Here is a 9,380-nt window from a genome sequence, read left to right as displayed (position 1 = left end):
CGCTTTTTTTTCTTTGGGCTGATAGCTTTGAAGATATGTTATGATGGTGGTGAGAGTGAAGCAGGACAGTCTCCGTGGCGCAATTGGCTAGCGTGATCGGCTGTTAACCGAAAAGTTGGAGGTTCGAGCCCACCCGGTGGTGCTGGGGCGCTTTTGTTTCTTTGTGCTGATAGCTTTGAAGATATGTTCTGATGGTGGTGAGAGTGAAGCAGGACTGTCTCCGTGGCGCAATTGGCTAGCGTGATCGGCTGTTAACCGAAAAGTTGGAGGTTCGAGCCCACCCGGTGCTGGTGCGGCGCTTTTTTTTCTTTGGGCTGATAGCTTTGAAGATATGTTCTGATGGTGGTGAGAGTGATGCAGGACTGTCTCCATGGCGCAATTGGCTAGCGCGATGGGCTGTTAATCAAAAGGTCGGAGGTTCGAGCCCACCCGGTGGTGGTATGGCGCTTTTTTTTCTTTGGGCTGATAGCTTTGAAGACATGTTCTGATGGTGGTGAGAGTGGAGCAGTACTGTCGCCGTGGCGCAATTGGCTAGCGCGATCGGCTGTTGACCGAAAGGTTGGAGTTTCGAGCCCTCCCGGGAGTGGTGTGTTGCTTTTTTCTTTGCGCTGATAGCTTTGAAGATATGTTCTGATGGGGGTGAGAGTGGAGCACGACTGTCTCCTTGGCGCAGTTGGCTAGCGCGATCGGCTGTTAACCGAAAGGTTGGAAGTTCGAGCCCACCCGGTGATGCTGGGGCGCATTTTTTTCTTTGTGCTGATAGCTTTGAAGATATGTTGTGATGGTGGTGAGAGTGGAGCAGGACTGTCTCCGTGGCCCAATTGGCAAGCGTGATCGGCTGTTAACCGGAAAGTTGGAGGTTCGAGCCCACCCGTTGGTGGTGCGGCGCTTTTTTTTCTTTGGGCTGATAGCTTTGAAGATATGTTCTAATGGTGGTAAGAGTGGAGCAGGACTGTCTCCGTGGCGCCATTGGCTAGCGCGATCGGCTGTTAACCGAAAGGTTGGAGTTTCGAGCCCGCCCTGGAGTGGTGTGTTGCTTTTTTCTTTGCGCTGATAGCTTTAAAAATATGTTCTGATGGTGGTGAGAGTGGAGCACGACTGTCTCCTTGGCGCAGTTGGCTAGCGCGATCGGCTGTTAACCGAAAGGTTGGATGTTCGAGCCCACCCGGTGATGCTGGGGCGCTTTTTTTTCTTTGTGCTGATAGCTTTGAAGATATGTTCTTATGATGGTGAGAGTGGAGCAGGACTGTCTCCGTGGCGCAATTGGCTAGCGTGATCGGCTGTTAACCGGAAAGTTTGAGGTTCAAGTCCACCCGTTGGTGGTGCGGCGCTTTTTTTTCTTTGTGCTGATAGCTTTGAAGATATGTTCTAATGGTGGTAAGAGTGGAGCAGGACTGTCTCCGTGGCGCCATTGGCTAGCGCGATCGGCAGTTAACCGAAAGGTTGGAGTTTCGAGCCCACCCGGTGGTGGTGCGGCGCTTTTTTTTTCTTTGGGCTGATAGCTTTGAAGATATGTTATGATGGTGGTGAGAGTGAAGCAGGACTGTCTCCGTGGCGCAATTGGCTAGCGTGATCGGCTGTTAACCGAAAAGTTGGAGGTTCGAGCCCACCCGGTGGTGCTGGGGCGCTTTTGTTTCTTTGTGCTGATAGCTTTGAAGATATGTTCTGATGGTGGTGAGAGTGAAGCAGGACTGTCTCCGTGGCCCAATGGGCTAGCGTGATCGGCTGTTAACCGGAAAGTTGGAGGTTCGAGCCCACCCGTTGGTGGTGCGGCGCTTTTTTTTCTTTGGGCTGATAGCTTTGAAGATATGTTCTAATGGTGGTAAGAGTGGAGCAGGACTGTCTCCGTGGCGCCATTGGCTAGCGCGATCGGCTGTTAACCGAAAGGTTGGAGTTTCGAGCCCTCCCTGGAGTGGTGTGTTGCTTTTTTCTTTGCGCTTATAGCTTTAAAAATATGTTCTGATGGTGGTGAGAGTGGAGCACGACTGTCTCCTTGGCGCAGTTGGCTAGCGCGATCGGCTGTTAACCGAAAGGTTGGAGGTTCGAGCCCACCTGGTGGTGGTGCAGCGCTTTTTTTTCCTTGCGCTGATAGCTTTGAAGATATGTTCTGATGATGGTGAGAGTGGAGCAAGACTGCCTCCATAGCGCAATGGGCTAGCGCGATCGGGTGTTAACCGAAAGGTTGGAGTTTCGAGCCCTCCCGGGAGTGGTGTGTTGCTTTTTTCTTTGCGGTAATAGCTTTGAAGATATGTTCTGATGGTGGTGAGAGTGGAGCAGGACTGTCTTCTTGGCGCAATTGGCTAGCGCGATCGGCTGCTAACCGAAAGGTTGGAGGTTCGAGCCCACCCGGTGGTGGTGCGGCGCTTTTTTTTCTTTGCGCTGATAGCTTTGAAGATATGTTCTGATGGTGGTGAGAGTGGTGCAGGACTTTCTCCATGGCGCAATTGGCTAGCGCGATGGGCTGTTAATCAAAAGGTCGGAGGTTCGAGCCCACCCGGTGGTGGTATGGCGCTTTTTTTTCTTTGGGCTGATAGCTTTGGAGATATGTTCTGATGGTGGTGAGAGTGCAGCAAGACTGTCTCCGTGGCGCAATGGGCTAGCGCGATCGGCTTTTAACCGAAAGGTTGGAGGTTCGAGCCCTCCCGGGAGTGGTGTGTTGCTTTTTTCTTTGCGCTGATAGCTTTGAAGATACGTTCTGATGGTGGTGAGAGTGGAGCAAGACTGTCTCCGTGGCGCAATGGGCTAGCGCGATCGGCTGTTAACCGAAAGGTTGGAGGTTCGAGCCCACCTGGTGGTGGTGCTGCGCTTTTTTTTCCTTGCGCTGATAGCTTTGAAGATATGTTCTGATGATGGTGAGAGTGGAGCAGGACTGTCTCCGTGGCGCAATTGGCTAGCGCGATCGGCTGTTAACCGAAAAGTTGGAGGTTCGAGCCTACCCGGTGGTTGCGCGGCGCTTTTTTCTGTGGGCTGATAGCTTTGAAGATATGTTCTGATGGTGGTGAGAGTGGAGCAGGACTGTCTCCATGGCGCAATTGGCTAGCGTGATCGGCTGTTGACCGAAAGGTTGGAGTTTCGAGCCCTCCCGGGAGTCGTGTGTTGCTTTTTTCTTTGCGCTGATAGCTTCGAAGATATGTTCTGATGGTGGTGAGAGTGGAGCATGACTGTCTCCGTGGCGCAATGGGCTAGCGCGATCGGCTGTTAACCGAAAGGTTGGAGGTTCGAGCCCACCTGGTGGTGGTGCAGCGCTTTTTTTTCCTTGCGCTGATAGCTTTGAAGATATGTTCTGATGATGGTGAGAGTGGAGCAAGACTGCCTCCGTAGCGCAATGGGCTAGCGCGATCGGCTGTTAACCGAAAGGTTGGAGTTTCGAGCCTTCCCGGGAGTGGTGTGTTGCTTTTTTCTTTGCGGTAATAGCTTTGAAGATATTTTCCGATGGTGGGGAGAGTGGAGCAGGACTGTCTCCGTGGCCCAATTGGCAAGCGTGATCGGCTGTTAACCGGAAAGTTGGAGGTTCGAGCCCACCCGTTGGTGGTGCGGCGCTTTTTTTTCTTTGGGCTGATAGCTTTGAAGATATGTTCCAATGGTGGTAAGAGTGGAGCAGGACTGTCTCCGTGGCGCCATTGGCTAGCGCGATCGGCTGTTAACCGAAAGGTTGGAGTTTCGAGCCCTCCCTGGAGTGGTGTGTTGCTTTTTTCTTTGCGCTGATAGCTTTGAAGATATGTTATGATGGTGGTGAGAGTGAAGCAGGACAGTCTCCGTGGCGCAATTGGCTAGCGTGATCGGCTGTTAACCGAAAAGTTGGAGGTTCGAGCCCACCCGGTGGTGCTGGGGCGCTTTTGTTTCTTTGTGCTGATAGCTTTGAAGATATGTTCTGATGGTGGTGAGAGTGAAGCAGGACTGTCTCCGTGGCGCAATTGGCTAGCGTGATCGGCTGTTAACCGAAAAGTTGGAGGTTCGAGCCCACCCGGTGGTGGTGCGGCGCTTTTTTTTCTTTGGGCTGATAGCTTTGAAGATATGTTCTGATGGTGGTGAGAGTGGTGCAGGACTGTCTCCATGGCGCAATTGGCTAGCGCGATGGGCTGTTAATCAAAAGGTCGGAGGTTCGAGCCCACCCGGTGGTGGTATGGCGCTTTTTTTTCTTTGGGCTGATAGCTTTGAAGACATGTTCTGATGGTGGTGAGAGTGGAGCAGTACTGTCGCCGTGGCGCAATTGGCTAGCCCGATCGGCTGTTGACCGAAAGGTTGGAGTTTCGAGCCCTCCCGGGAGTGGTGTGTTGCTTTTTTCTTTGCGCTGATAGCTTTGAAGATATGTTCTGATGGGGGTGAGAGTGGAGCAGGACTGTCTCCGTGGCGCAATTGGCTAGCGTGATCGGCTGTTAACCGAAAAGTTGGAGGTTTGAGCCCACCCGGTGGTGGTGCGGCGCTTTTTTTTCTTTGGGCTGATCACTTTGAAGATATTTTCTGATGGTGGTGAGAGTGGAGCAGGACTGTCTCCGTGGCCCAATGGGCTAGCGTGATCGGCTGTTAACCGGGAAGTTGGAGGTTCGAGCCCACCCGTTGGTGGTGCGGCGCTTTTTTTTCTTTGGGCTGATAGCTTTGAAGATATGTTCTAATGGTGGTAAGAGTGGAGCAGGACTGTCTCCGTGGCGCCATTGGCTAGCGCGATCGGCTGTTAACCGAAAGGTTGGAGTTTCGAGCCCTCCCTGGAGTGGTGTGTTGCTTTTTTCTTTGCGCTGATAGCTTTAAAAATATGTTCTGATGGTGGTGAGAGTGGAGCACGACTGTCTCCTTGGCGCAGTTGGCTAGCGCGATCGGCTGTTAACCGAAAGGTTGGAAGTTCGAGCCCACCCGGTGATGCTGGGGCGCTTTTTTTTCTTTGTGCTGATAGCTTTGAAGATATGTTGTGATGGTGGTGAGAGTGGAGCAGGACTGTCTCCGTGGCCCAATTGGCAAGCGTGATCGGCTGTTAACCGGAAAGTTGGAGGTTTGAGCCCACCCGTTGGTGGTGCGGCGCTTTTTTTTCTTTGGGCTGATAGCTTTGAAGATATGTTGTAATGGTGGTAAGAGTGGAGCAGGACTGTCTCCGTGGCGCCAATGGCTAGCGCGATCGGCTGTTAACCGAAATGTTGGAGTTTCGAGCCCTCCCTGGAGTGGTGTGTTGCTTTTTTCTTTGCGCTGATAGCTTTAAAAATATGTTCTGATGGTGGTGAGAGTGGAGCACGACTGTCTCCTTGGCGCAGTTGGCTAGCGCTATCGGCTGTTAACCGAAAGGTTGGAAGTTCGAGCCCACCCGGTGATGCTGGGGCGCTTTTTTTTCTTTGTGCTGATAGCTTTGAAGATATGTTCTTATGATGGTGAGAGTGGAGCAGGACTGTCTCCGTGGCGCAATTGGCTAGCGTGATCGGCTGTTAACCGGAAAGTTTGAGGTTCAAGTCCACCCGTTGGTGGTGCGGCGCTTTTTTTTTCTTTGTGCTGATAGCTTTGAAGATATGTTCTGATGGTGGTGAGAGTGAAGCAGGACTGTCTCCGTGGCGCAATTGGCTAGCGTGATCGGCTGTTAACCGAAAAGTTGGAGGTTCGAGCCCACCCGGTGGTGGTGCGGCGCTTTTTTTTCTTTGGGCTGATAGCTTTGAAGATATGTTCTGATGGTGGTGAGAGTGGTGCAGGACTGTCTCCATGGCGCAATTGGCTAGCGCGATGGGCTGTTAATCAAAAGGTCGGAGATTCGAGCCCACCCGGTGGTGGTATGGCGCTTTTTTTTCTTTGGGCTGATAGCTTTGAAGACATGTTCTGATGGTGGTGAGAGTGGAGCAGTACTGTCTCCGTGGCGCAATTGGCTAGCGCGATCGGCTGTTGACCGAAAGGTTGGAGTTTCGAGCCCTCCCGGGAGTGGTGTGTTGCTTTTTTCTTTGCGCTGATAGCTTTGAAGATATGTTCTGATGGTGGTGAGAGTGAAGCAAGACTGTCTCCGTGGCGCAATGGGCTAGCTCGATCGGCTGTTAACCGATAGGTTGGAGGTTCGTGCCCACCTGGTGGTGGTGCAGCGCTTTTTTTTCCTTGCGCTGATAGCTTTGAAGATATGTTCTGATGATGGTGAGAGTGGAGCAAGACTGCCTCCGTAGCGCAATGGGCTAGCGCGATCGGGTGTTAACTGAAAGGTTGGAGTTTCGAGCCCTCCCGGGAGTGGTGTGTTGCTTTTTTCTTTGCGGTAATAGCTTTGAAGATATGTTCTGATGGTGGTGAGAGTGGAGCAGGACTGTCTTCTTGGCGCAATTGGCTAGCGCGATCGGCTGCTAACCGAAAGGTTGGAGGTTCGAGCACAACCGGTGGTAATGCGGCGCTTTTTTTTTCTTTGGGGTGATAGCTCTGAAGAAATGTTTTGACGGTGGTGAGAGTGGAGCACGACTGTCTCCGTGGGGCAATTGGCTAGCGCGATCGGCTGTTAACCGAAAGGTTGGATGTTCGAGCCCACCCGGTGGTGGTGCGGCGCTTTTTTTTCTTTGGGCTGATAGCTTTGAAGATATGTTCTTATGGTGGTGAGAGTTGAGCAGGACTGTCTCCGTAGCGCAATTGGCTAGCGCGATCGGCTGTTAACCTAAAAGTTGGAGGTTCGAGCCTACCCGGTGGTTGCACGGCGCTTTTTTTTCTGTGGGCTGATAGCTTTCAAGATATGTTCTGATGGGGGTGAGAGTGGAGCAGGACTGTCTCCGTGGCGCCATTGGCTAGCGTGATCGGCTGTTAACCGAAAAGTTGGAGGTTTGAGCCCACCCGGTGGTGGTGCGGCGCTTTTTTTTCTTTGGGCTGATCGCTTTGAAGATATTTTCTGATGGTGGTGAGAGTGGAGCAGGACTGTCTCCGTGGCCCAATGGGCTAGCGTGATCGTCTGTTAACCGGAAAGTTGGAGGTTCGAGCCCACCCGTTGGTGGTGCGGCGCTTTTTTTTCTTTGGGCTGATAGCTTTGAAGATATGTTCTAATGGTGGTAAGAGTGGAGCAGGACTGTCTCCGTGGCGCCATTGGCTAGCGCGATCGGCTGTTAACCGAAAGGTTGGAGTTTCGAGCCCTCCCTGGAGTGGTGTGTTGCTTTTCTCTTTGCGCTGATAGCTTTGAAGATATGTTCTGATGGTGGTGGGAGTGGAGCACGACTGTCTCCTTGGCGCAGTTGGCTAGCGCGATCGGCTGTTAACCGAAAGGTTGGAAGTTCGAGCCCACCCGGTGATGCTGGGGCGCTTTTTTTCTTTGTGCTGATAGCTTTGAAGATATGTTCTGATGGTGGTGAGAGTGGAGCAGGACTGTCTCCGTGGCGCAATACGCTAGCGTGATCGGCTGTTAACCGGAAAGTTTGAGTTTCTAGGCCACCCGTTGGTGGTGCGGCGCTTTTTTTTCCTTGTGCTGATAGCTTTGAAGATATGTTATGATGGTGGTGAGAGTGAAGCAGGACTGTCTCTGTGGCGATATTGGCTAGCGTGATCGGCTGTTAACCGAAAAGTTGGAGGTTCGAGCCCACCCGGTGGTGCTGGGGCGCTTTTGTTTCTTTGTGCTGATAGCTTTGAAGATATGTTCTGATGGTGGTGAGAGTGAAGCAGGACTGTCTCCGTGGCGCAATTGGCTAGCGTGATCGGCTGTTAACCGAAAAGTTGGAGGTTCGAGCCCACCCGGTGGTGCTTCGGCGCTTTTTTTTCTTTGGGCTGATAGCTTTGAAGATATGTTCTGATGGTGGTGAGAGTGGAGCAGGACTGTCTCCGTGGCGCAATTCGCTGGCGTGATCACCTGTTAACCGAAAAGTTGGTAGTTTGAGCCCACCCGGTGGTGGTGCGGCGCTTTTTTCTCTTTGGGCTGATAGCTTTGAAGATATGTTATGATGGTGGTGAGAGTGAAGCAGGACTGTCTCCGTGGCGCAATTGGCTAGCGTGATCGGCTGTTAACCGAAAAGTTGGAGGTTCGAGCCCACCCGGTGGTGGTGCGGCGCTTTTTTTCTGTGGGCTGATAGCTTTGAAGATATGTTTTGATGGTGGTGAGAGTGGAGCAGGACTGTCTCCGTGGCGCAATTGGCTAGCGTGATCGGCTGTTAACCGAAAAGTTGGAGGCTCGAGCCCACCCGGTGGTGGTGCGGCGCTTTTTTTTCTTTGGGCTGATAGCTTTGAAGATATGTTCTAATGGTGGTAAGAGTGGAGCAGGACTGTCTGCGTGGCGCCATTGGCTAGCGCGATCGGCTGTTAACCGAAAGGTTGAAGTTTCGAGCCCTCCCTGGAGTGGTGTGTTGCTTTTTTCTTTGCGCTGATAGCTTTGAAGATATGTTCTAATGGTGGTAAGAGTGGAGCAGGACTGTCTGCGTGGCGCCATTGGCTAGCGCGATCGGCTGTTAACCGAAAGGTTGAAGTTTCGAGCCCTCCCTGGAGTGGTGTGTTGCTTTCTTCTTTGCGCTGATAGCTTTGAAGATATGTTCTGATGGTGGTGAGAGTGGAGCACGACAGGCTACTTGGCGCAGTTGGCTAGCGCGATCGGCTGTTAACCAAAAGGTTGGAAGTTCGAGCCCACCCGGTGATGCTGGGGAGCTTTTTTTTCTTTGTGCTGATAGCTTTGAAGATATGTTTTGATGGTGGTGAGAGTGGAGCAGTACTGTCGCCGTGGCGCAATTGGCTAGCGCGATCGGCTGTTAACCGAAAGGTTGGAGGTTCGAGCCCTCCCGGTGGTGGTGCGGTGCTTTTTTTTCTTTGGGCTGATAGCTTTGAAGATATGTTCTGGTGATGGTGAGAGTTCAGCAGGACTGTCTCCGTGGCGCAATTGGCAAGCGTGATCGGCTGTTAACCGGAAAGTTGGAGGTTCGAGCCCACCCGTTGGTGGTGCGGCGCTTTTTTTTCTTTGGGCTGATAGCTTTGAAGATATGTTCTAATGGTGGTAAGAGTGGAGCAGGACTGTCTCCGTGGCGCCATTGGCTAGCGCGATCGGCTGTTAACCGAAAGGTTGGAGTTTCGAGCCCTCCCTGGAGTGGTGTGTTGCTTTTTTCTTTGCGCTGATAGCTTTAAAAATATGTTCTGATGGTGGTGAGAGTGGAGCACGACTGTCTCCTTGGCGCAGTTGGCTAGCGCGATCGGCTGTTAACCGAAAGGTTGGAAGTTCGAGCCCACCCGGTGATGCTTGGGCGCTTTTTTTTCTTTGTGCTGATAGCTTTGAAGATATGTTCTGATGATGGTGAGAGTGGAGCAGGACTGTCTCCGTGGCGCCATTGGCTAGCGCGATCGGCAGTTAACCGAAAGGTTGGAGTTTCGAGCCCACCCGGTGGTGGTGCGGCGCTTTTTTTTTCCTTTGGGCTGATAGCTTTGAAGATATGTTATGATGGTGGTGAGAGTGAAGCAGGACTGTCTCCGTGGCGCAATTGGCT

At 52.3% G+C, this 9,380-nt stretch overlaps 1 non-coding gene across 1 annotated transcript; it reads left to right on the top strand.

Annotated features, from left to right (window-relative positions):
• The first annotated feature begins 8,619 nt into the window (after positions 1 to 8,619).
• On the top strand, positions 8,620 to 8,693 carry TRNAN-GUU (transfer RNA asparagine (anticodon GUU)). Its single transcript has one exon. It is a non-coding gene; the product is annotated as a tRNA-Asn (tRNA).
• The last annotated feature ends 687 nt before the right edge of the window (positions 8,694 to 9,380 follow it).

Source organism: Rhipicephalus microplus, unplaced genomic scaffold (genome assembly GCF_043290135.1).
Source record: "Rhipicephalus microplus isolate Deutch F79 unplaced genomic scaffold, USDA_Rmic scaffold_13, whole genome shotgun sequence".
NCBI lineage: Eukaryota > Metazoa > Arthropoda > Arachnida > Ixodida > Ixodidae > Rhipicephalus > Rhipicephalus microplus.
The sequence above is the reverse complement of the archived record's forward strand: the minus strand, read 5'-3'. Positions and strand labels throughout refer to the sequence as shown.